At 49.8% G+C, this 13,795-nt stretch overlaps 1 protein-coding gene across 2 annotated transcripts in view; it reads left to right on the plus strand.

The window, feature by feature from the left end:
- The window catches only part of RIMBP2 (RIMS binding protein 2), a 169,896-nt gene that overhangs the window by 25,029 nt on the left and 131,072 nt on the right, over positions 1 to 13,795 (plus strand). Inside the window, exon 2 of one of the 2 annotated variants that reach the window (XM_032471867.1) lies at positions 5,830 to 5,957. The exons of the other annotated variant lie outside the window; for it this stretch is intronic. The gene's annotated coding sequence lies outside the window, so the exon portion shown is untranslated. The remainder of the gene's footprint in view (positions 1 to 5,829; positions 5,958 to 13,795) is intronic. 2 annotated transcript variants of the gene reach the window in all.

Here is a 13,795-nt window from a genome sequence, read left to right on the forward strand (position 1 = left end):
TGTAGCCTTAACATTTTGCTTTATTTTTTTGACTTCGCTAAAGCAAAGCCATCATTCTGCACTAGGACAGAAATTACAGATTGTAATTTGAGACTGAGAAGAAGGTTCTAGAATATCTAAAGTTCGTAGTCTACAGTTTGCCCTGAAAAATGTGCATTTCACAATTTACACTCTCAGGTACGGTTTGTATGAAAGCCATGAACAGTCTTGCGATGAAGAGACCCTCTGCAGAATCCCTCTCGGCACGCGCCCCGCGGCCTCTGCCTCTCCCGCCGCACCCCTCCCGGCCTGACGCCCTCGCGGCCCTCAGCTCCGCTGCCCTGGGTGGGGTCGGGACGCGGAGGAGGTGAGTGGGCTCCTTCCCACCCAACGTCTTAGGCCGTTTCGGAGACTCAGCGCTTCCTTCCTGCGACCTGTTCTGGGCCGCTAGCGGTGGGGAATCCTGAGACGGCGGCATTCCCAGGACTTTGGTGTTGTCTGTGTCACTTTTTGGTTAATTTGGGAGTTTCCTTTTTTAAAAGAAAAGTGCAGAGGAGACAATAACACAGGTGTGATTTCCGTCCCGGGGACTCACAGGGCCGGTGTCTGCTTCCAGTGATTTTCATCGTTCATACTTTCAAAAAGTTACGCATTGCTCTTGCCTTTTCAAAACTTCTTCTTGTGAAAAATTTCAGCCATACGGAGAAATTGAAAGCATAGTACAGTGAACCCTCACAGACACACCACATAGACCCAGCCTTTTAAAAAACTGGTCATATTCGGTTGTCTGTCTATTTATCTATCGATCTACAGTCTATTTTTGATGAACTATGTCAAAGATACAGACATTGTGCCACCTCGTGACTTCATTATGCATCATCTTAAAATAAGGTCACTTCCTGCATAACCACAATATCATTATCATACCCCCAAATTCAGTCATTCCTCGATATTATCTAATGTCCAGCCCACATGCAAAAATTCTTAGCTGTTCCTCGGATAGCTTTTATCCTTTAAAAAAGAATTAAACCAAGATCCAGTCAAGCTTGACGTAGTACATTGGCTGTCACGTCTTTTTAGTCTCTTTTTAAGTTGAAAACATCCTTTCCTCCATGTCGTCGATTTATTGAAGAGACCAGATCAATGGTACATATTGCCCTTTAAAAATTATGAATAAAGCTAAATTCCTCTTTGATTTATAGCGTCTCCTCCATTACCTGCCCCAAGCCCCAGAAGCGTCCATTATGTTACTACGATATTGTGTATCCTTCCAAGTTTTACATACGTAGGTACGTGTATCTGTGTACCTAGATATCTGTAACCGTCTGTCTGTCTCCTCGGAAAATAGATGTCTTTTTGTAAGTGAGGTATAGTCAGTTTATAATGTTGTATCAATTTCTGGTGTACAGCATAGTGTTTCGGTCATACATACACATTCACGTATATGTTTTCAATTGTAGGTTACTACAAGATACTGAATATATTTCCCTGTGCTGTACAGAAGAAACTTGCTGTTTGCCTGTTTTATATATACTAGTTAGTATCTGCAAATCTCACTCCTGTTTTATCCCTCCCCACCCCCTTTCCCCACTGGTAACCGTCAGTTTGTTTTCTATGTCTGTGATTCTGTTTCTGTTTTGTAAACAAGTTCATTTCTGTCTTTTTTTTTTCTTAGAGTCCACTTATAAGTGATACCATGTGGTATTTGTCTCTGTCTGGCTTACTTCACTTAGTATGACAATTTCTAGGTCCGTCCATGTTGCTGCAGATGGTATTGTTTCATCTTTTTATGGCTGAGTAGTATTCCATTGTGTGTGTGTGTATGTGTGTACAGACACACACACACACACACACACACACACACACACACATACTACAGCTTCTTTATCCAGTCATCTCTCGACGGACATTTAGGCTGTTTCCCTGTCTTGGCTGTTGTAAACAGTGCCTCTGTTTACACTGGAGTGCTGTTCTTTAATGTAGGTTTTTTCACAAGCGTATTGCACTGGGCATGTGATTCCTCACTGCTGTCCTCGCGCTGCCTCGCGTCTTGGAGGCGTATTTGGGTTGATGAGTTTTCCTTACTCGTCTTCCTGTTGGGTTTTCCCTTTTTCTGTGTTGGGTGCAGTGCTTTCACGGCTGCAGGGTTAATGTTTGGGATGCAGTGTGTGCAGACTCAGCACTGTACACGCGAGTGAGTCCAGGCGAAATGACTGGGCTCGGAGGACGCGCACGCGTTGGGTTCAGCGGGTTCTCCCACTTGCCCTCTACCTGGCGGACCATCTCACGCTCCTGCAAGCACCGTGTGAGTGAACCTGCTTTCCCGCCTTTTCAGTACTCGACAGGCAGATTTGTACATTTTTGCCCGTCTCATGGGAACTTTGCATGCCCTTGGGTGCTGGTGAGGCTGAACATATTTTCATCTCATTTAGTCATTTGAATTTAACTTTTGTTCCCTTGTTTCCTTTTTGATATGTGAGATTACTTGATATATTCTGAATGTGAATCATGCTGTCAATTTTTGTTTTTAAATGAGAAGATTGTTGGAAATTGTACCTTTTTACTGAATCCTGCCACAGTGGAAAACCTCACTGGTGTAAGTAAGAAGTGGTCCTTCCCCTTTTTAGGAGGTGAATTCCTCTTGACAGTCCCTGTGGAGGGTAAACTCTCAAATGCTCACAGACTGAGAAATACATAATTGCAATAATTCCCATTTTTTGAGCTGCTGAAATAACACTTCTGCATTTGTGCTGAAGGAGTGCCAAGCCCTATTAAAAGTGGACACAAGTTCTCGACATCATTTGTTGTAATCTGATGCGGCGTAGCTGTCGCTTCACTAACCCTTCTCTCCTGTGTGTCGACTTCTCTTTGTTCATTTCTCGAGTGGCTGTCAATTACGCACACTCAAGGCAGTGGTCACACAGTATATGTTTGCCGCCAAATAAGGAAAGGGAAAGAAGTCAGTGGCAGCCCTGCCAGTGCCTGAGAAGGGGTTGTCCCACCCCGGGGCCCCTAATGAGGCACAAGCCACCTGTACAGCCACCAGGGTGACCTCGTCTCCCGGCAAGTGTGCACCGTCCAGACCAGCCCTTGGACATGCAAGGACACGCCTCCAGAAGGAAGGAGGGCATCAAAGGGCACTGTCACGGCTCCATGGGGTGCGTCTGGGGTATGGCCAACCCAGCTCACGAGGTGGCATGTTCCTCGGGAACATTGGGGCTGACATGACGAAGGTTGTTGGGGCCGTGGAGAGAGGCGGACGAGAGGCCTCTGGTTCCTCACGTGCAAAATGGGAACCACATGAGACAAGTCTTAGGGATGCCCTGATGGCTGTGAGGGTTAATACTTGCGATGCTGCTCTTGCGAAGCCAGCACTGCATACATGCCCTTTAAATAAAGAGAGGAATCTCAGGAGGCCTCTCGGCCAGAGAGCTGCCCTTTTACCCATGCTGTTGAGTTGCACTTGGCTGAAAGCATCACTGTGCTTCTGGGGGGATTATGTGACACTCAGTTGCGCACTGAGCGTACAGTAGCCCCTCAGTTAAGTGTTTAACCCAGTTAATCAACGTGCTTCTCCAAAGAGGGGCTTTCTCAGCACGAGGATCGAGTTCTCCGTTCTTTCCCTTAGAGACTCGAGACTGTTGAATGTGTCTTTGAGGAAGCAGATCAATAACTCTGTGCCTAGTTCCATGTGCATAAAGAACCCAGGATGAATTGTGAGCGACTTTGGAGATGACCATTCTGTGCGTGCGGGAGGATAATTGTATTACTGAGCTCATAAACCTCTCCCCGAATCCTGAGCCCTCCAGCCCAGGCTGAATGATGCCTTGGAGCTCAGCACCACTGTCATAACAAAACTCAATTAAGGCATCAAGCTGGAAGCCAGGCTGGACAGTAAATTAATTTTTAATCCACAGACATAGCACACTTTTTCAGCATGATGGATGTGCCACAGCCCAGCGGCTGCCAATCCAACGAGAAATAAAAGAGATAATCATATTTGCCACCAGTGTGCCCACCCCGCGCCCACCCCACCCCAGTGTGGGTGGCTCCAGGCAGCTGGTAGGGTTTGTCCAGTCCCACTCAAGTTCAAGAATTCTGGTGACCTGGACTAACTCTGTTTAGCTGGTGATCTTTATGATTGCTAGTGGTTCTTCTCGTTAGTTAAATCACGTAGCGAGTTAGCCTTGACAGTAAGAGGGTTACTCGAGCCTAATTCCCCAGCAGGCTCACCATTCGGCAGAGGGTGTGAGTGTCCCCCCGGGCGGAGCCCGGCACTGTGGAAAGTGTCTGGGTCAGGGTCTGCAGGAGATGGAGGGGCCGCTCAGCTGAGATTTTGGTTTTTTTTTTTGACGGGGGTAGGTAATTAGGTATATTTATTTTTAATCGAGGAACTGGGGATTGAACCCAGGACCTCGTGTGTGCTAAGCACGCACTCTGCCCCTGAGCTGTACCCTCCCCACGACTGGGATTTTGGAGAGACTCTGAAGGACTGTTTACAGGTGTGTGGGCATGGTTAGGAGAACCAGGAGGAGGTGGGGTCTGGTGACAGTGGGAGGCTGGTAATCACGCGTAAATTCGGAGAAGATGGTGTGATAGCTTGGTTGACTCCTGGAGCTGAGGATGGGGTGGGGGACCGACAGAGGTGGTGGCCACAGAGTTGGGGCGCCATCCCCAGGATGGGGTGTGGAGAAGTAAGGACTCTGACCCTTCTCTCTGCCCACCCACTGATCGTCTCCTGTTGCTCTGAATCCCTTTGGGTGGACAAGGAAGGGTAAGGACGGCAGCCCAGCAAAGTCAGCCCACTGCCCCACCCAGGGCACAGGGCAGGGTGGGGGATGGACCTGGGGGCAGATGAGCAATGTGCTTACATACAGGAGCAAAACTGGGACTCTCCTTGGAGCAGATTGTAGTTTCCAAAGATGGCCGTGAAAGTCTCTCCCATCCTTCCTGCTCTTCTGCAGGGTGGCCCCTCCCTCATCACCCAGAGCTGGGGTCCACTTCTCCAGCCCCGGAACCTCGGTGGGTCCTGTGGCTGCTCTGACAGAACGGAGACGTGGTGCTGATGTGGGCTGTAGTGTCTGGCTGGCCCACTAGCTTCCATTTCCTGGAAGTATTTCCAGTTTCCTGGAAGTAAGACACATGACTCACCTGAGGGCACCATCCTGGGAGAGGTGCCAGCCAAGCGGAAAAGAGGGGGAGACAGACAGACAGACAGACAGACCAAGGCCCACCAAGGCACCGGGCCGGGACTGAAGTGGCTGCTTACCTGACACCACATGGAACAGAGATGAACCGCCCTCTGAGCTCTTCCTGAACTCCCAAACCAGATGACCCTGTGCAAAAGAAACTGTTGTAAGCCAGTCGGTTTTGGAGTTCCCCGGAACACAGCAGCAGATAATAGGAACTGCTCGTAGAGAGTCCGGGGGGCAGGTGTGGCGCCCACACGTGAGGAAACATTACTTCAGCATCTTGTCCTGTGCCTGGCAGTCTGACGGTTTTGTGCATAAGGCGTGAGCAAAACCACATTTTTATGGAAACATATAGTTCCTATTTAATATGTGTATCTAAAAGCAGAACATGCTAACAGTGTTATTACAGCATGTATCACTAAGGAGCCGCAGTTAAAAAACAGCAAATGAGCTCCTTTTCTGCTTCCAGGGATTTTAGAGAAGTGTTTACTTGCCCTTCAGTTCAGCGAGTGTTCAGATAAACGACCGGGCAGAAGAGCTGCCTGTGTACACGTGTCGGCTGTTTGAACGTTAACCCTCCGCAATTCTTTATCTCACAAAACACCGGGAAAGCCTTGTCTCCAAGCTGGGTATGATTCCACTGCTTCTGCTTTTCCAGGTAACCGGTGCGCCCCAGGGCCGTCCCCGCAGTCAGGAGAGTGGAGGACACCTCCTCCTGCCGCCGCTTGGCCAGGCGCTGTCGTTGGAGGTTGGCGTGGTGGTTTCTCAGGAGTCTGTGTAGGCGAGGTGATTTTTCTTTTTACATTTTATGACTCGACTGCTTTTACAAATGTGAAATTAACTTTGCATTCCTGAGACAGACTCTGTCTGGGTAGGAGGTGTTACCCTTTGTGTGTGTATTGTTGGATTCAATTTGCTGACATTTTGTTTATAACTTTTGTGTTTATGTGACCAAGTGTCCTGTAGTTTTCTTGCAATGTCTTTGCTGTTAGGGCAATGCTGGCCTCAAAGAATGAGTTGGGTAGTGTTTCCTCCTCTTCAGATTTTTTGTGAAGACTTCATGCAGAATTTGGATTATTTTGCCCTTAAATATTTGTTGGAATTCCCCAGGGAAGCTGTCTTTGACTGGAGTTTTCTTTGTCGGAAGCCCTTTACTATAAATGATATTTCTTTAATAAATAGAGAGCCATTCAAGTTACGTATTTCTTCTTGAGTGAACTTTGCTCTTTGAGTCTTTCAAGGCATTTATCCATTTAGTCTATTTTGTATTGAAATATTTAGTTCAGTTGTATAGTTTGAACATCTGTGAAAAATCAGATTGAAGAGAGCCAGTGGCATGATGGTGACATTCCTTTCCTGATGGCACGAGTATCAGTGGTGGCGTCAGGGCTCCTAGCATGTGCGCCCGTGTTTCTGTTAACAAATGTGTACTGAGCGCTTACCTGTGTCTCAGGTCCCACTCCGACCACTGGGCCTAGAGCAGCAGACAAGACAGAAAAGCAGGTGGTTGTAGGCTTCTGCGCCTGGCGTCCCCGAGGGCTCCCTCCTCACGGAGTTCCCACAGTGCGAGGGTGCTGCGGAACAGTGGCTGTGCCCCTGTGCTTCCGGGCCTCGCCGTCTGGGCTCAAAGCCAGCCTTGCCGCTTACGGGCGGTGTCCCTGGGTGAGGCTCTCTGCGCCGGTTCCCCGTCTGTGAAGTGGGGGCTGGTCGTGCCCCTGCTGGGTCGTGTGAGTATTACACGAGGAAACGCAGGCCATGCCGTTGGTTTGATGCCCTGCACACAGCGGGTGCTCAGTAATGTGAGGTGTGCAGCTGTGCGTAGACCTGTGCACTGCTGTCCTCCTGCCTGCCTGCTTCCACGTGGCTGCGGGTTTAAATAGGAAACCAGTCGACTGGTTAGCACTGTATGCAAACTAAGAGTGAGTAGGTGCTGCGTGAGGGTCTGCCTGGGCTTCTGGAGAGCAAAGTGCACGAAGTCAGGGGCACGACTTTGTCAGCTATGGTGACTCGGGTCTTTCGGGCCGACGTCTTGGCCAGCACGATATGTTCAGATAGGCCAGGTCGCAGGTTTTTAGAGGGAGGAGGTGCAGAGTATAAACATCAGACGTCTGTTGTGCTGGTAAACGCCCTCCGTTCCCATGCTGTGCACCTTGAGTCCTCCTGTTCTGAAGCCCCTCGTGCACTTTGTTTCTAGAACGGAGGCCTTCGCCACACCACTCCTGAAGGCGTCTCCTCTGCTCTCTGGCCACAAGGTGTTTTTCTTCTTTGGCATCTGGGACTGCATCTTGCAGCCGAGATCTTGACGTGGTATTTTCCCTTCCTCCCCTTGGGTGTGCGAACCCGTACACCTGCCTCTAACACGAGGCTCGTGCCATTTCCAGAGCAACTGCTGCTGTTAATTATTCAAGGCAATTGGAAGTGTTTGCCAAAAGATGTAATTTTCATTGACTGAGTTTAGCTGAAGGGTAAGGGCGCAGCTCTGGGTGGGTTTGCTCGGAGAGGCTGAGGGTGTGATGGTTGTGCGTATGGCTCTGGAGCTGGGCTTCCCGGGGTCAGGTCCAGGCTTTGACCCCGGCTGGCTGTGGGTCCTCGGTTACACTGTTTAACTTGGCTGTGCCCTCAGTTGGTCACGGGTGATACCAGCTAGCGCCTGTCCTCCAGGGGAGCTACGGGCGTAACGGCATTAATCACGCAGGTGAGGCCTGGGCCCCGCGCCTGGCGCTGCATGGACGTTGAGTAGCCACGAGCTGCATCGTGACTGTGGTAGCTGTTGCTGTGTCTTGTCGTGTTGCTGCTGGGTGCTTCTCGGGGTGCTGTCTTCCCATCCCCAGCTGAGATGGAGGATGGTTTCCAGTTAAAATTAAAACCGAAGCGTCTCTGGGAGCCTGGTACTTTAGAACAGTGGGTTTCAGACTTTTGGGGACCATAAACCATGGAAGAAACATACAAGGAGATGCAGTTTTCACACGTGTACACATATACACACACCCCTTGAAAGACAGATTTCAGAAAAGCGTATCTGCCTTTCTAATGCCGTCTAATCTGGGTTCTTCTATTCCATCCCATCCTCTTTTATTTTTATTTTCTCTCCTGTTTTGTTTATAAAATATAGGTCATGACCCACTAAACTGATGTAACAGCCTGATGAGATATGATCCACATTTTATAGGAAACCTTTCTAGAAAGAGGCTTGCCAGAGATGCCTGTGGAATGGTGGTAAATTAGGATTGGGGGTCAGGCGCCCTCACACAGCCTGGCCAGCGGCTAACCTGCGACGTTAGGCAAAGCCCTTCCCTAAGCTGAGCCTCACTCTGCCTTGGAAAACCGGGGAAAAAGCGATCAGACCAAGTCACCCTTGAGTGTCCACAGCAGATAACATACGCTTTTCTCGCTGGCGCACTGGACTGTTACGGGAGTACAGGAAAAGTGTTGGTGTCAAAGGCGTTGTGGGTAAAGACACAGCCTCGGGCAGGACAGAGCACCACAGCAACAGCCTCGCGGAGACACGGTGCGGGGCCGGGGGCGTTCTAGGGCAAAGCAGGGTAGGAGAGCCGTCATAATGTGGAAAGTGGTTGGATGAAAATCCGCAGTGCAGAGACTGGGGCGGGAAGCTAGGCCGAGTCCTGGAGGTGCTGGGCGGAGCAGTTCCTGACAAGTTTGTAATTATTTTTCCATTGCCCGCAGTACACACCAGGGATCCTGAACTGGTGGACTCTTGCCCTCAGACAGCGGTGGCACACGTAATATGCATAAGGTTGTAAAATAAAGATAATTGCCAACATTTAAAAATTGAGAGAACTCACATAAAATGATTTCCAACTGTTCTTGAAAAATCAGAGAGCAGGCCGTGCAAGACTGGGCCGTTCCTGGGAGCATGTGGCCAACCGTCTCACACAGCCTTCTAGCCTCCAGTGCATCCACACTCTTCTCTCCTTATGGTCACCAAGGGCGTGCTTTCTGGCCTCTTCAGGGCCAAGCTTCACTTCCTGCTGAGAAGAGTTGTAATTTTCCCCAGTGCAGTTGCAGAAGCAGACCATTGCATGTTCCATGTTCTGAGCGGTCCTGAGGGTAATAAGCCTGCCTTTGTAATCCAGAGATTCAAATGTGTTCATTAAGCATCTGAAGTGTGCTTGGCACTCTGCCTGCCACCTGGTGTATTGTGGGGGATGGAGCAAACACAACCATTGCCCCCTTGTGATACAGGGGAAAAGGGGGTGCGAGAGGATGTCTGCGTCCCAAGTCTCGGTTGAGTCCCTGGGACATGCCCCACCAAGTGAGGGTCCTTGGCTTCACGCAGGAAGGAATTCAGCAGCGAGCCACCGCTGAGTGAAGGTAGATTTAGTCAGAGACAAAAGGCCAGAGAGGCCATGAGGCACGGGATTGGGTGCTCAGTTTAAAATAAAAGCAGATACTCACTCTGCAGACAGAGCGTGGACTGTCTCAAAAGGTGAGGGAGCAAGAGAGGCAGCGAGGCAGGGTTGCTAGTTCTTATGGGCGTGGTAGCTTCATGTGCTAACAAGTGGGAGGGTTATTCCAACCACTTTGGGGCACAGGCTGGGATTCCCAGGAACTGGGCCACCGCCCACTTTTTGACATTTTCTAGTCTGCCTTGGAACTGTCATGGCGCCTGTGAGAGAGCCATCTCCCATGCTGATACGTTACAGTGAGCGTATAATGAAGCTCGGGGCCTCCTGGGGGTCAAATCCTCCGCCGTCTTGGGCCTCAAGGTCCACTGGGTCTTCTGCCATCTTGGTGCTAATTGCTGTGTCATTCCTTGGAGGGCTGTGCCCCCCCCACCTCCCCGTCTTATTTGCATGTCCCCACTTAGTGGTGGCAGAGCCGTGGGTGCGGCGCTGTTGTGTAAATGGGGAGGTGCTAGATGAATGAGGACAGGTCCCCCCCCCACCCCCCCGAGCGCTAGTAAGAGAAGCGAGCCCCCTCTGACCGCCTTGGGAGGGTAGATCTGAAGTTTCAACCTAAGATTGTGTGGTTGATTTTAACACAGACACACGTGCACATGCACATACTTCGGTTGTGGGACCTCTGGTGATCTCTCCTCCCCTTTTCAACACACCGGAAGAGTTGGCAGACAGCGCACCCAATCCAGCCTGCCACCTGTTCTTGTAAATGAAGGTTTACTGCAGTGCAGCCACGCCCACTCACTGCTGTCACCTAGAGCTGCGGTTGCTCTCCCATGGGGGGCGGTGCTGAGTTCTTGCAACAGTTGTATGCATTATCTGGCCTTTTACAGGAAACATGTGCTGACGTTGCTCTGTTTGCCGAGAGGTCTTTCTCTGACTCCAGCTCACACGTGCTCTGCCCAAGAGAGAGCCTTGTGGGAGTTGGTCTATGCGTGGCTGTGGTGTTTCTAGTCGCCTCCTGATTTTTAAAGTGAGTTTCTGGTTCTGTACTCAGGGCCCAGGAAAATTAGGCTTAATCGGTTACTTTGGGAGCGGGAGCAAGCTGACCCAATGAAGAACCTGAAGGCATATGTCCCCTGAGGGACAAGAACCCTCCGCTTGCTTGAGATGGGACGATTGTTTTGCTTGTAAGACAGAAGGTGGAGTCTTTGCAATTCTAGCCTTTTCTGGATGTTTTTTAAACAATTGCATTGCTTAAAAAGTATCAGAGACAAACCAGAAGGTGAACTCCTCCGGCTGTTCCTGGAGAGTGGTCTCCACATGGACACAGGCCAGCTTTGTGTTCAGGACAAATGGCAAGGCGCAAATGGGAACGTTTTATTGTTCTCACTTCACCTGCAGTCCTTCTTTAGCTGTAAGGTGTTCAACTTTGTGTCTGGCCAAGAGAGGCGTGCTTTCTCCTGATGAGCGAGGCGGTGGAAGGTTCTGGAGAAGACTGGAAGCCTTAGTGGCGCTTTGCTAGAATTATTTTTCCTACGGGGGCCTGGTGGTTATGCAGAGAGAGTGAGGACCCAAGGCTGCTTGCTGCCTGGGGCCATGGGGCCTCCCTGCTTTCTCCTCGGGGAGTCTGCCCTCTGGTCTCCCGGGAAGACAGTGGCTGATTAGGAGCAATTAAGCATGTTGTCAGCTGTGGGTGAACTTGAGCTTCAGCCCCAGTGGTAGGGGTCCTGTTCTTCAAGGTGGGTTTCTGTCTCCTGGGTGTTCGGTGGTGTGCTGAGAACTCTGATTGCAGAGACAGTTTTCACTGGGTTACGCAGCGCGGGTTTCCCTTTGTCCTTGGTGTGGGGCTTTCCTTCCTGCTGTAGAAGCTGCTTCTCATGCATTTCCTGTGAGGATTTAAATCCTTGTATGCTTAGTTGCCGGTAGTGCTGTGTCAGAACTCTGAGCCTTCCCAGAAACTGGCTTGAGAACAACTATCCCTGACGTGACCACACCCGGTGGGCACCGGAGGGAGATGGTGATTTACTTGATCGGGGTGTGGCGTTGGCTCTGGATGTTTTAAAACATCCTCCGGTGATGCCAGTGTGTTGATGAGTCTGGGAACTGTGGCTTGAGGGCAGCCTGGAATTGTTTCAGGGAGTAAATTTCTCCCTGGGGTTGAATGGAGGGACCTGGGTCGCTCAGACCAGCCTCGCCCTGCAGACTGCTCTCACCCAGAGCTCCCCGTGGGGTCAGGGAGCAGGACTATTTGTGTATTCCTGAGGCCCCTGGAGCCCCGGTGACAGGAGTGTGCTGGCCAGCTGGATTGCTGTCCTGGCTCTGTCCCTTGCTAGCTGTGCAATCTGGGCTGGTTGTCTGAACCCTTTTCTCGTCTGAAAAAGGAACAGGAATTGGACTTACCTGGTAGAGCTGTTAGGAGGGGTGAGCGCGGTAATGCGTGGAGGCTCCCTGCGCACGTGGTCCGCCGTCAGCTGGAGCTAGCTATTGTTACTGCCATTCCTGTATCATTGTTATTTCGTATTATTGTTACTACTGCTGCTGTGATTAGCTCCTCAGCGCTGTTTAGAGCTAGGTAGAGGGGTGATGACATTCAGAAATGTCTGTCGTGGGAAGGAGGGTTGCGCTACTGGTTTTTAGAGATTTTAGCATCCAACAGAGGGGAGGCAGTCTTGTCCGGGAAATCATGGCACTCGTTCATCCCGCTCAGAAGACCTGGAACCGTCATGCCTTTCTGAGAGGTGGTACCCAGGGGTTCTGGAGTACAGCTGCTTGGGTCCCGTTCTGCTTTTAGCCTACCTGCTCTGTGGCACCTGGCAGCTTCCTTCAACCAGTGGTTTTCAAAATAGAGGGTGCACAGAGTGACTTGGGGGCTGGTTAAACCACGGGGGGCCGGCCCCACCCTCAGGCTCTGACTGCGCTGGTCTGGGAGGCACTGAAGCTGCGTTTTGAACAAGTTCCAGGTGTTGCTCCTGCTGTGGTGACTGGGGAACCCCACTTTGAAAACTGCTGCTTTAACCTGTCGACATACACTTCAGCATCCCTGTCCGTAAAGTGCGGTTAACAACAGTGGTATCGACCTTGTGCTAAGTGCTTCCCACTGTGCCTGGCATATTGTGCGTGTTTAGGAAATGTTGTTCATTATGATTTCAGTAAGAATTTGGTATTTGATGCCATGAACAGATGACTGGATAAATATGGAATGGAATACTACTCAGCCATAAAAAGAATGGAATAATGCCATTTGCAGCTCCTAGAGATGCTCATACTAAGTGAAGTGAGTCAGAGAAAGAAATCTCATGATATCACTTGTATGTGGAATCTAAAAAAAATGACACAAATGAACATATTTACAAAACAGAAACAGACTCATAGACATAGAAAACAAACATGGTTACCAAAGGGAAGAGGGGGGAGGGATAAATTGGGAGTTTGCGATTAGCATATGCACACTCCTATATATAAAATTAACCACAGGGACTTACTATATATATGTAGCCCAGGGAACTATATTCAGTATTTAGTAATAACTTATAATGGAAAGGAATCTGGAAAAGAGTGTGTATGTATGTGTATAATTGAATCACCTTACACTGGAAGCTAATAAACATCGTAAATCAACTATACCTCAATAAAAAATGGTAAAAAAACAAAAAACCCAAAGAATTTGATATTGGAAATTGTTTTCATTTCACATCAGCAGTGAGAAGACCATTCCGTAAATGGACTTGGGCTTCAGAACCTGTCTAACTGAACTGAATAGCATATGCCGTTAGATTCCTTCTCCAGACCTCACACCAAAATCAGTTCCAGATGGACTGAGGATCTGATGGATGGCATGAAATAAAACCCTAAACCTATAAAAATGCTGACAGAACTGATAGGGACTTTTATTTTCCCCCAGCCAGGATAGTGAGTCCTGGAGTGTTTTATAACAGAAGGGAAGAGTCGGGTGGGCTCCGTGCCACTGACCCCCTGCCACCTGCAGGGAAAGCTGGGGAGGCCGCAGGACCTGCCTTGCAGAAGCTCCCAGAGAGATGAACTGCAGGGTCATGAATGAGCAGGCTGCAGCCCAAGGCGGTGTCTGGCGTGCCCACCGAGGGTGGAGGAGTTCAGCGGGAGAGGAGCTCGTGCGCTGAGGTTTTAAGGATGCCTGGGGGCTTGATGAGGTTTGTTCATGCAGTCCTAGAGATGAGAGAGAATGTTGGTTCTTCAGTTACTGGTTAGCAAGTCTGCTCTGCATCCAGTCACCAGCTTCCTCAGAGA

The sequence above is a fragment of the Camelus ferus genome, chromosome 32 (genome assembly GCF_009834535.1).
Source record: "Camelus ferus isolate YT-003-E chromosome 32, BCGSAC_Cfer_1.0, whole genome shotgun sequence".
Lineage (NCBI taxonomy): Eukaryota > Metazoa > Chordata > Mammalia > Artiodactyla > Camelidae > Camelus > Camelus ferus.